Here is a 12,445-nt window from a genome sequence, read left to right as displayed (position 1 = left end):
CAGTCAGAAAAATATTGAGAAGTGTTCTGTTCAATAAACGTGTTTATCTTTATCTCAACTCAATTCAAAAAATTACTAAACATTTAATATAAACCAGTAAGGGAAAATGTTGAAGATGCAAAGATAAAAGCAGAATTATACTTTTTTCAAGGAGATAACAATCTATTAGACCAGGCATAACTATGTTTAATTTTTTCCAGTAGAACATAATGCCAGTGTTAACTTTAAGTAAGCAGTCTTTCTGAATCTCAGCTTGTCTAACTGTAATATCATCATCACATGCTATGATGAGCATCAAATTAAAAATAATATTTTATAAGGCATAAATAACAAGGTAAGGATTAGCTATTATTTCAATGAAAAGGAATGGTAACAAAACAAGTTTTTTCAACCTAATTCAAAAATTGGCTTGTGCAAATAACAAATCTGCACTCAAAAGTTTTGGTGTGGGAGAAGCATTCACATCTCCTGGGCTACAATTTTGGCTGCATGAAAAATGAGTCATCGAGTAGTTATTGATTATCAGTTGTGTGCATTGTCAAATTAGGTAAATCATGAAAAAATGAGAGATATGAGAGGAATCAAATTCATTATACCAACCATCTGACACCTTTTCTCAAGTATATGCTTTTATTTTTAAAAGTAGCAGTTTGACAATAGATAGAAAAAAAGAGCAGAATAGTAGTCAAAGTATGAGGATAGAACAAATTACAAATTTAATATATTGTAATTATGAGAAATTAGGGCACCATACTGACTACATTTTGAAACTCATTGCTGGAGTTAGCTCAGTTCCCTTTGTATTTAGTTATGGATGAATTTCAATTTTTGTCTTTTGAGAAAGCTTCGTTCAATTAAGGGAATTATGAGAAAACTATTGCAGTCCTGCATGACAAGGAGGATAGACATCACCCCCCCTCCCATTCCTTGGAGACCTTTAATTATGGATCCACATTATGCTCAGAAACCCAGTTGGCATCAACGATTGATATATGGAGCTTTCCAAAAATTATCTCAAACTATCATCTATTATCTATTATCTCAAACTAACTATCTCAAACAATTCAAATATTTTGTCTGAAAACCAGTTCCAGACTGGCCAGTCAGTAAATATTTCCTAGTTCCTTTGATTGACTACAAACACTTAGGAGATAGTGAGACAACCCTTTTTTATTCTAATTTCAGGGTATTGCACTCTTCACTCTACCCCTTGTAATCTGGAAAGCTCCTAATCTTTCTTCCAATGAGGAATCAGATCGCCTAACCTTTGATCCTGGTTTATATCCTGTTAATTATTTTCTTTAAATTCATAAAAATCTGTCTCACCCTTTATTCAGTATATAATGGAAAGTTGAGGAGGCTTGTTCTTAATTTCTTATGCAATTGGTATGCATTGCTTCATAAATATATATGATCAAAAACTCAAATCTTTGTTTCATGAGTCATTTTAGATTCCAATCATAGCAATAGTAACTAAGTAGAACCAAGAGAACAATGTACATATCAACAACAACATTATGAGATGAACAACCTTGACAGAAGTAGATACTCTTGGCAGTTCAGAGCACCAGGACAACTGTATCCCCAAAACAGAGGAAGAAAAACAAAACACAAACACAAACAAAAAAAAAATAACTTTTTTGAACCTTGTGAATACTTTATAAAAATTATCTCTTATGTATCTCTTTCCCTTAATCCTAATCTCTCATGTCAGAAATTACTAATTAGTAAACATGTTATTAAGAATTTAATATGACATTAGTTCACTCAGAGTTTCTATAAAGTAAATAAAATTTTTCTTATCTCCAAGGAGACCATAGTCTAAGAGAGATAAGATATCAACAAATAATTGCAGCATAAAATTTAATATAAGAGACAGGAAGAGTTTTAAAGAAAGCCTTTCATAAAACATCAAGAACAAATTTTTTTAAAATTATATTTGTCTTAGAGATTAAAGGAAGAAGAAGCACACAAACTAGGCTTTAAGGGTAAGAAGTAAATTATTAAAGATATTTGGGAACAATTAGGAATTTCAAAAGTCCTTTGAAGGTACCACAAACAAGTTAATTTTTCATTTTTCATTTTAATTTAATATCTTATTTTCCTCAATAGCACAGGAAAAATATCAACATTCATTATTAAAATTTTTTTATCTAAATTATCTTCCTACATCCTGCCTCTTCTTTATCTCACCGAGAAAGCAAGCTATTTGATATGCTATACATATAAGTACTTTTTAAAATTTCTTTTGAATTAGAACCAGAAGTGGTTTTCCTTGGTCAAAGGGAGTTCATTGTATTATAGCCCTTTAGACATAGATCTGAATTGCTCTACACCAACATGCGTTGGTGTTCAATTTTCCCACTTTCCCCTCCAAATTTTTTTCCTTTTCTATTTATGAATCAATTTGATAGGTGAGGAGGAGTACCTCAGGATTGATCTAGTTTGCATTTCTTTTTTCCTTAGTGATTTAGAGCATTTTTTAAATGATTGTGAATAGTTTTGATTTCTTCATCTCAAAGCTAATTGTTCATATCCTTTGATCATTTATCAGTAGAGAAATGTCATTTCTAAAAACTTGGCTCAGTTCTCTATATATATTTAGGAAATTAGATTTTTAAGAACACTTGCTATATTTTTTACAGTTATGAAAACTATACATTCTTTATCCTATTATTTCAATTGTTATCCTTCTATCTTCCACTTTTCACCATTTCCATCAGTGTTTTGTTTCTGATTTTTACTATGGTCAATTTACCCTCTCTTTTACCTGACTTTTTCTTCCCTTTCTTATTTCCTTTATCTCCTACTTCCTCATAAGACAAGATAGAATTATATACCCAAGAGAAAGTATGTTATTCTCTTTTTAGATTGATATTTTATTTTTCCAAAAGCATGTTATGAAATATTTTTTCAATATTCAACCATATGCAAAGGTATATTTTATATTATTCCCTCTTTCATCCAATTCCAATGAATGTAATAATCATGCTCACCCCCCACCCACCTTTTCCATCTTCCTGTTCACTTAAAAAATATCATTCATGCCTCATTTATATAAGATACTATTCTATCTCTCCCTTTCCCCTTCTCCCAGTGCATTCCTCTTTTTTACACCTTAATTCTATTTTTAGATAATCATTCCTTCATATTCCATTCAGCCTTTCCCTCTATCTATGTATAATCCTTCTAACTGCTCCATTAATGAGAAAATTTTTAGGAGATGCAAGTATAATTTTCCCATGTAAGAATGTAAATGATTTAGCATTTTAAAATCCCTTATGACTTTTTTTTTTGTTTACCTTCTCGTGTCTCTTTTGAATTTTGTATTTCATAGTTAAATTTTATATTCAACTCTGGCTCCAACACCAATGAAGATACTTTGGAGGAAAGATTTCTATTACTATCGAAGTTCCTTATTAACAGAGGAAGAAAATTAAGTGAGACAGTATATATAAAATATTCAAAGACCATTGTCAAATATTCCTCAAATTGTCCTTCTTCTATGCTAAACATACTGTTTCTTCAACTGATAGCAATATAATGAACTCAAGACCTCTCAGAATGCTGAACAGTCACTTTGGAACAATCATATATTAAAATATGACAGCCATGTGTGATTTTATAATGCTTGCCAAAACATCTGGATGGTTGTGATACAGATTCTGACCCTCATCATTGAGTGCTAGTGCACATGTTGAATGCTAATATGGTTATCTGAAATTATTGATGTTGCTGGTGCTTCATCCCTCACACTTTCCCTCATTCTCACTCCTACCCCTCAGGCAGCAAAAATGAATGAAGTATTTTTTTCTACAGATAAACAACAAACGTCAGTACAAGAAAACGTAAAAAATTGTTGCATTGAAGATAATACTAAGAAAAGATTCACTATCTTTAAATTATTTGTATTATAACTGGACTTCTACATTTTACATTGCTTTAAGCAATGAAAAGGAAGACCTTATGTCTGTTTTTTTCTCATTATCTGTCTCTCTCTGTTTTATTGTGTAAATGTGTTGAGTATATGTATACATACATATATGAAGAGACAAAGGCAAGAGAGCTTCTTGTATATGTATGTACATGGAGCGTCTTCCCTATATAATTATAGAACCTGTTCATTCACCAAAATATTAGCCTATCAATTCATTGCACATCACTCTGTCACTCATTTCAATCTCTGCATCATCTTCTTTACACTACCTTGCTTTTGGAAATATTCAGAGCTTTTATTTTATTCATAATAAGAAGAATATGTTTCTGGGATATATGACTTGCAAGAAAGTGTAATTAAAAATTATTTCTGCAAGATAAAGTGTTAAATTGGAAAGTAAACAGATACACAACACTGTGAGGTAACTAAAATATCCATTGTTCTTTAAGAGAAAAGGATATTTAAATCGTACAGTATTGACAAATTATATTTGCATGTAATTGCTCTGGCAGAAAAGGAACTTCATGAATTTGTATGAAGTGAATGCAAGTTTTGGTGATATTATAAGACTGTTAAACAGCTTCAAAAATCCATTAAATTCCATACCCTTTTGTTTGTATCTTCTAATTGTTCAATTAAATCAGTTTCTTAAGTTTTTTTCTTAAATTTCCTAAAATTGCATTCTCAGCGACAATAGCTGATAAGATAAAAATTAATCCATATAGGAATAATATAGGACATCTATCTATAAAATGATAGGAAATAGTATTATCAATTTTATTGTGAGATGCAAACTAATAGAAATAGATGTTCATTTTGATAGAAAATAATGCATAAATATAATGCATAAGCCTATTAGATATTTCATGCATTCATCAATGTTTCTTATGAGTATTTTTTTTTAGGTTTTTGCAAGGCAAATGGGGTTAAGTGGCTTGCCCAAGGCCACACAGCTAGGTAATTATTAAGTGTCTGAGATTGGATTTGAACCCAGGTACTCCTGACTCCAAAGGATGGTGCTTTTATCCACTACGCCACCTAGCTGCCCCTGATGAGTATTTTTATAGACAATTTCTCAGTTGTCATCCATCTTTTCCAGTTTTTGCTTGGCAGTGGGGTTACATGACTCTCCCAAGGTCACACAGCTAAGAAATTAAGTGTCTGAGGTCCTGTTTAACTCTAGTCCTCCTGCCTCCAGGTTCTGTGCTTTATCCACTGTGCCACCTAGCTGCCCCTTATTGCAATATTTCATTTGAATGACTAACCCCCATTTCTGGATTCTTTATCCTTCCTATGGTCTTCCTTCCTGGGACTCCTAGATCTCTCCCTTATTTATAACTTCACCTGACTTAAAATCCAATCCTCACCTTTCTTTAGAGTCCAGGGCTACGTCTTGTGCATGCCAATGTAGATGGCCAATTTATTTCTCACATGCAATATGTCCAAATTGTAATTTATTATATTTATTCTGAGCTTAATCTTATTCCTAACTTCCAAGCTAGAAAATTTCAAGGTTTCATTTAAATTCCACATAAATAAAAAAGACTTTCCTAATTCTGACAATTGTCAGTGTCTCATCATTTCAATTTTTTTGTTTACTTTGAATGGTTTTTTTATATATTTGTGTAGAACTCCCTTTCTCAGCTCCTAAGAGAATAAAATTTCTTTGAGGCAGGGTTTTCATTTATGTCTTTACTGAGAATTTAGATGGTATAGGGAATAGAGCAGGGCCTAGAATCAAAAAAAAAAAATTTTGGTTCAAATCTTCCCTCAGAAACTTTTAGCTTTGTGACCCTAAGCAAGTTTCTTAAATTGTCTATATCTGTTTCCTCACCTATAAAACAGGAATAATAGCATCAGTTGCATCCCATGGGTTTTGTGAATATAAAATGAAATAATATCTGTACAGTGCTTTATAAACCTTAAAATACCATATGATGACAATATTGTTGATAGACATCTTAATGGTATTTCTTTTGTTATTCCTGATACCTAACACAGTCTGTGACCCATAGTAAGCTTTTTTATTTTTAAGTTCCTGCAAGCCAAATGGAGTTAAGTGGCTTGCCCAAGGCCACACAACCAGGTAATTATTGTCTGAGCCTGGATTTGAACTCAGGTACTCCTGACTCCAGGCCTGGTGCTCTATCCACTGTGCCACCTAGTTGCTCCATATAGTAAACTTTTAATTAAAAGTTCTTATTAAGCATATATGTTTGGAACACAATAATTAATTCTTAATTTTATACAGATTTATTTATGTTTTGTGGATGTCATTAACAAAATGTGTGATTATGATGGAAAACAAAAGAAGACATGCATAGTACTTGACCAAGTTTCTTGTTTCAGTTCAATTATATTTTCTGCTGTTTTTCCTATATTTTCTACAATTTAATAAACTATTTTTGTATCTAATTTCCCCTATATGTTTAATAAGAAGCTTGAGCTAAATGTATTCTAGAGTAGGAGGAAATTCAACATAGTTTTGACTCCATATAAAATCATGCCCCTAGGCTTTGTTCCTTCTGGTGCCTTTCCCCATCCCACTATACTTCCTGCTTACTTTTTAGCTTCTTGGCATCTTATCTTCCTTTCATTATTAGAGTGTAAATTAAATGAGGGCAGGGATATTCTATCTTTTCCCTCTTTATCTCTTCACTATTTAACATAATGCCTGGAACATGATTAACAAATGTTATTTGTGAATTGAAAGTAATAAATATCTAGTTAAAGTTTACTATGAGTCAACCCCTATATGAAACACTTAAACATTATCTCATTCAATCCTTGTAACTTCCCAATGATTTTGTTTGCCCAATTTATAGACAAAGTGTCTTTAGCTATCTGAAAAACCACGGTAGTTAAATCAGCTATTCAGGTTTATGAATATAGTTAAGTTTCTAAGACCAGATTTCAAATTAGGTCTGACTCTTTCCAAATCTGATGATCTATTAATTGATCTACAAATCTCAATAAATCCTGTTAATGACTAGTATTTTAAGCTTTTCATCTTTCTTTACATGCATTATCCCATTAAATAAGGAGGATAAATTAAGATTATTCCCCCCCACTCTTTTTTTTTAAGTAACTTTACAGGAACTTTTCTTAAAGTATGATAGCAACATTATTCAGGCTTCATAGTTGATGAAAATGAGTATCAAAAGATAGAATTCAAATGTTTATTTCTAAATAAATCATCATTTTTCAAATATAATTCAAATGAATATCTTCTGAATAAAATAAAAATTCCAAAGATAACACTTTTATTTCCTCTTTATCTATATCCCTCCCCCTCTAATTCGCTTTTTTGACTTTTGATAAAGCAAGTATTTTTAGAATCATATTAGATAATGGACTTGGTATTTGGAATTCATGTTTTACCCCTTATTTTACAGGATATGTCTTATAAACATTGTGCCTTACATTTGATGTTTACTATTAGTTTTAAAGTATATTTATTATGCTAAGGAATGATTAGTTTATTCCCATGCCATAAATATTTTTTTTATTTAATCACATGTTAATTTTATAAAAACCTGCATCAATTAATATAGGCAGATGTTTTTGTAATGAACATATTTTTATGACATTATTATAAATCTGACTTAATCATTAGGTATAATCTCTCAAACATTTATACTATGGTCTATTTACAAATAATTTACCAAAATTTTGTAATATTTTATGTTAGGGACATTGCTCCAATCTTTTCTCTATTTGGTTTATATGTCAAGTTTATACTTTGAACAAAGGTTTCTTGGTTATTTTTCATGATCACAGAGGATCAAAAGAGCATCACAATGATGGAGACAAGGTATAGTGTGTTCACCTGTGATCATCAATCAGATTATTATGTCCTTGGAAGTCTCTATCACAGATAGGTAACCAATAATATATATGGAGTTTTGGAATTAAGATGTCTTTATATTTTGTATCTCAAGAGTATATTTTATTTTATACAAGCATAGTCATGTTAAACATTTTTATATTGGTCATGTTGTAAAAAAAGAAACAGAATAAAAGGGGAAAATCATTAGAAAGAAAAAAATAATTTAAAAGAGTAAAAATAATATGCTTTAATCTGCATTAAGATTTCATAGTCTTTTTCTGAATGTGGATGGCATTTTCATAACAAGTCTGTTGGAATTGTCTTGGATCACTGATTTGATGAGAAGAGCTAAGTCTATTATAGTTGATAATCACACAATGTTTCTATTACTTTAAGTGATATCCTGGTTCTGCACAGTTCATTCAATATCAGTTCATGCAAATCTTTCCCAGTTTTTCTGAAATCCACATGTCCATCATTTGTTATAGAACAAAAGTATTCCATTACATTCATATACCACAACTTCTTCAGTCATTTCTCAATTTATGGAAATCCCCACAATTTCCAATTGTCACAGAAAAGAGATGCTATAAATATCTTTGCACATGTAGGTCCTTCTTCTTTTTAAAAATCTTTTTGTATACAGACCTTGTTGTGGTACTGCAGTTCAAAGGGTATGCACAATTTTATAGTCCTTAGGGGATAGCTCCAAATTGTTCAATAAAATGGTAAGATCAGTAACACAACTCTACAAAACATTCATTATGTACTAATTTTCTTCATTCTATATTTATCATTCTCCTTTTCTGCCATATAAACCAATCAGTTAGTTGTGAGGTTGTAGTTCAGAAATGTTTTAATTTGCATTTCTATAATCAATTGTGGGTTTGAATATTTTTAATATGACTAGAGATAACTTTAATTTCTTCAACTGAAAACTTCCTGTTGTTATCCTTTGACCATTTATAAATTGGAGGATAATTTATATTCTTATAAATTTGACTCAGTTCTCTATGTATTTGACAAATAAGGCCTGTATCAGAAACACTGGTTGCAAAAATTATGTCAGTTTTCTGCTTTTCTTCTATTCAAAGGCATTGATTTTTCTTGAACAAAACCTCTTTAATATATTATAATCAAAATACTCAGTTTTCATTTTATAATGTTATCTTTTAGTTATAAATTCTTTTCCTCTCCATAAACCATCCCTTTCTCTTCTGATTGGCTTATAGTATCACCATATATGTCTATATCATATATTCATTTTTCTGTTATCTTGATCTCCACCTAGTTCCTGCCATATTATTTTCAAATTTTCCCAGCTGTAGTGTTAAAGAATGAATTTTTTACCCAGAAGCTGGTGTCTTTGGGTTTATCAAATAATAAATTACTATTGTCATTGACTATTGCCTCTTTTGTAACATGTCTATTCCACTGATTCATCACTCTATTTCTTATCCAATACCAAACAGTTTGGTAACTTCTGCTTTATGAAATAACTTTAAATCTGGTATTACTAGGCTTTATTTGATTTTTTTTTCCATTAATTTCATTGATCATCTTGATCTTTTGCTTTCCAAATGAATTTTGTTGCTAATTTTTTAAGTCTAAAATATATTTGCCTCTTTTTAATTGATAGAACACTAAATAAATAAATAAATTTAGATGAAATAGTCATTTTATTATACTATGTCTCCTTCTGAGTAATTAGCATTTTTCAGATTATTTGAATCTGACTTTATTTGTGTGAAAAAATTTGGAATTGTGTTTATGTAATTCCTGGGTTTTTGCAGGTAGTCTCCCAAATATTTTATATCATCTACAATTATTTAAAAGAATTTTCTCTTTTTATCTCTTGCTGCTAGTCTTTGTTGATAATATATAAAAAATTCTCATGATTTATATGTGTTTGTTTTATATCCTATAACACTGCTAAATGTTCTTATTTCAAATGATTTTTTTAATTGATTCTCATGGATTCTTTAAGAATGGCATCATCTCATCTACAGAGAATGAGAGTTTTATTTCCTCATTGTCTATTCTAATTCTTTAAATTTCTTGTTCTTCTCTTATAGTAAAGGCTAGCATTTCTTGAACAATATATAATAATAGTGTTGATAATGGGCATTCTGATCTCACTGGGAATTCTTCTAATTTAATCCCATCATATATAATTCATGCTCATTTTTGAGAGTTTATCAATTTAAAGAATACCTTCTCTTATTCCTGTGCTCTCTTGTATTTTAATAGGAATGAGTGTTGTACTTTTGTCAAAAGTTTTTCAGCCTCTATTGAGATAATCATATGATTTCTGTTAGTTTTTGTTATTGATATATCAGGTTAATTATGTTGATATTTTTCCTTAATATTTGACAAACGCTGAATTCCTGGCATAAAGCCTACCTGATCATAATATATTGTCCTAGTGATACATTATTTGAAACACATTTCTCCTTTTTTTTAGAATTACTGAAATTCAGCATTGACTATAAAGTCTTCTTTAATGTAGACATTTCATGTTTGGTAGTCCTGTGTCAGTATTTCCCATTTTTCACAATCATATGCAAAGTTCTTCAGAGAGACTTTTAGAATGTCCTTTTATCAATTCATATGATCTTGGTGTGAGAATGTGTCTTGTGTGAATTATCCATAAAATATTTTTAGGCAAACATATGGCAATGTTTGAAAATAAAGTGTATGGCAGTTTTCATAATAATAATGGCACTGCATTTATTCATCACTGCATTTATTCATCTTGTTCGGGAAACTTGCCATCAAGACTGGCTTGATGAATCTGATATGAAAATTCAGAAACTGATAACTACAAAAAGAGAATGCCACTGGGTTGGCAAGCAGGATAGTATATCCTTCTCTAAGAAGGCAAATTTTAACTCCTTCAAAAGTTAAAGATAAGAGGAAATTAGAGAGATGCAAAGTCCTTGACTCAATAAAAAGGCAGATGAAATTTAGTTTTACAGTGACAGAATCAAACCGAAGTACTTTTATGATGTGCTGAAGTCTATTTATGGGTCAAAGATTTATAGTACATTTCACAATTTGATACTGATGGCTTCACATTGATTAATGATAAACTGTTCGGTTGCTTCTTTTCATTTGTTATTGAAGAAGATCAAAATCATATCATTATATTTGAGACAAATTGCAGTGTGTACAACTGTGAATGATCAGACAAATACAACCTTGGAATATTCTACCAGAGGTTAGGCACAAATAGCCCATGTGATCACCTGGGGTGGATACTTTAAACTTATGGATGTCATGTTTCCTTTGAACTGCTTTCTCATAGACTGCATCACTCTCAATGATGATGGGTGGTCCTGTGCCAGTGTCTCCTCTGCTGAACAATCAATTCTAAAGTTCTTCAATGAGACCTTCAGAGTATCTCAGTATCCCTTCTTATGACTCCTTTGTGAGCGCTTATCCATGTGAGTTCTCCATAAAATAGTTTTGTTTTGTTTTTTTAAGTCAAGTATATGTCTGACATTCTAACAATGTGTCCAACCCATCATAGTTGCACTCCCTGAAGTAATGCTGGAATGCTTGTCAGTTTAGCACAAGAAAGGACCTTAGTGTCTGGTATCTTCTACTGCCAGGTGATTGTCAGACTCTTTCCAAGACAATTTAAATGGAAGTAGTTCAGTTTCCTGACATGGTCCTGGTAGATTTTCCAGGTTTCACAGCTATATAGAAATGAGGTCAACACAACTCTGTAGCCCTTCATTTTGGTATCAGTCTAATACCTCTTCACTCCCAACACCTTGAAGTGCACCCAATCTTGTCTGCTCTCACAAGTTAGGCAGGGTGGGTTCTAGTTAGTGCTTGGATTGGAGAGGACTTGGGAATACAAGGTGCTGATAAGTGCATGATCACAGAAAGATGGGATGAAAATATTCAGTGTCCTCAAAATATCAACATTAACTGTGTGCTGAAGCCTCTGACTGACTATATCCCTCAAGGAGAAGTTAATCTCTCTCTAGCCAAACATCAAACAGAAGAAGAGACTTTCAATGTCATTAGGCTCCTCTTATGTGTAAAATACTTGTTACTAATTCTAGTCCAGCTGAGGTTTGTAAGGCAGGAAGTTTCTCCGTGCTCATACAGAATCTGTTTGAAAGTGCTTACAGGCCCCACTTCCCCTATTATTGAAATCAGTTATGTGATATTGGAATAAATTGCTCTTTGAATAGAATTCAGTTGAAATCCATATGCCTTATATTTTTTCTTTTGAAATCTCCTTTATATAAAGATTTTTTTTTCTGATACTGACTATAAAATCTATTTCTTACTTTGTTATTATGGGCATTTTATATTTTAAGCATTCATTTTCTCTGTTTTTTTAAGATTTGTTAGCAATTGCTCAAATGTTTTTTAAAAAAATTAAATTCAATTGCTTTGGCTTTTTTCTTTTGATGTGTTGTCTTTTCTTGTCCAATTTTATTGATTAATTCAATATCTTTCCCTTTCAAATTTAACTTCTTTTTTTTATCTTCAGAATATTTATTTTTTTCTTTGGCTTGAAAGGCTGGTTTGTTATTGTAATTGTTTTTCCAAGAACACATAATGATGACTTTAAAGCCAATATGGTGATTACTATATTTATCTCAAAATATTTCAAAGATTTTTTCTGTTAAAATGATATTGTCTTACATATACCTACT

The sequence above is a fragment of the Macrotis lagotis genome, chromosome X (genome assembly GCF_037893015.1).
Source record: "Macrotis lagotis isolate mMagLag1 chromosome X, bilby.v1.9.chrom.fasta, whole genome shotgun sequence".
Lineage (NCBI taxonomy): Eukaryota > Metazoa > Chordata > Mammalia > Peramelemorphia > Peramelidae > Macrotis > Macrotis lagotis.
This window is presented reverse-complemented; position numbering follows the sequence as displayed.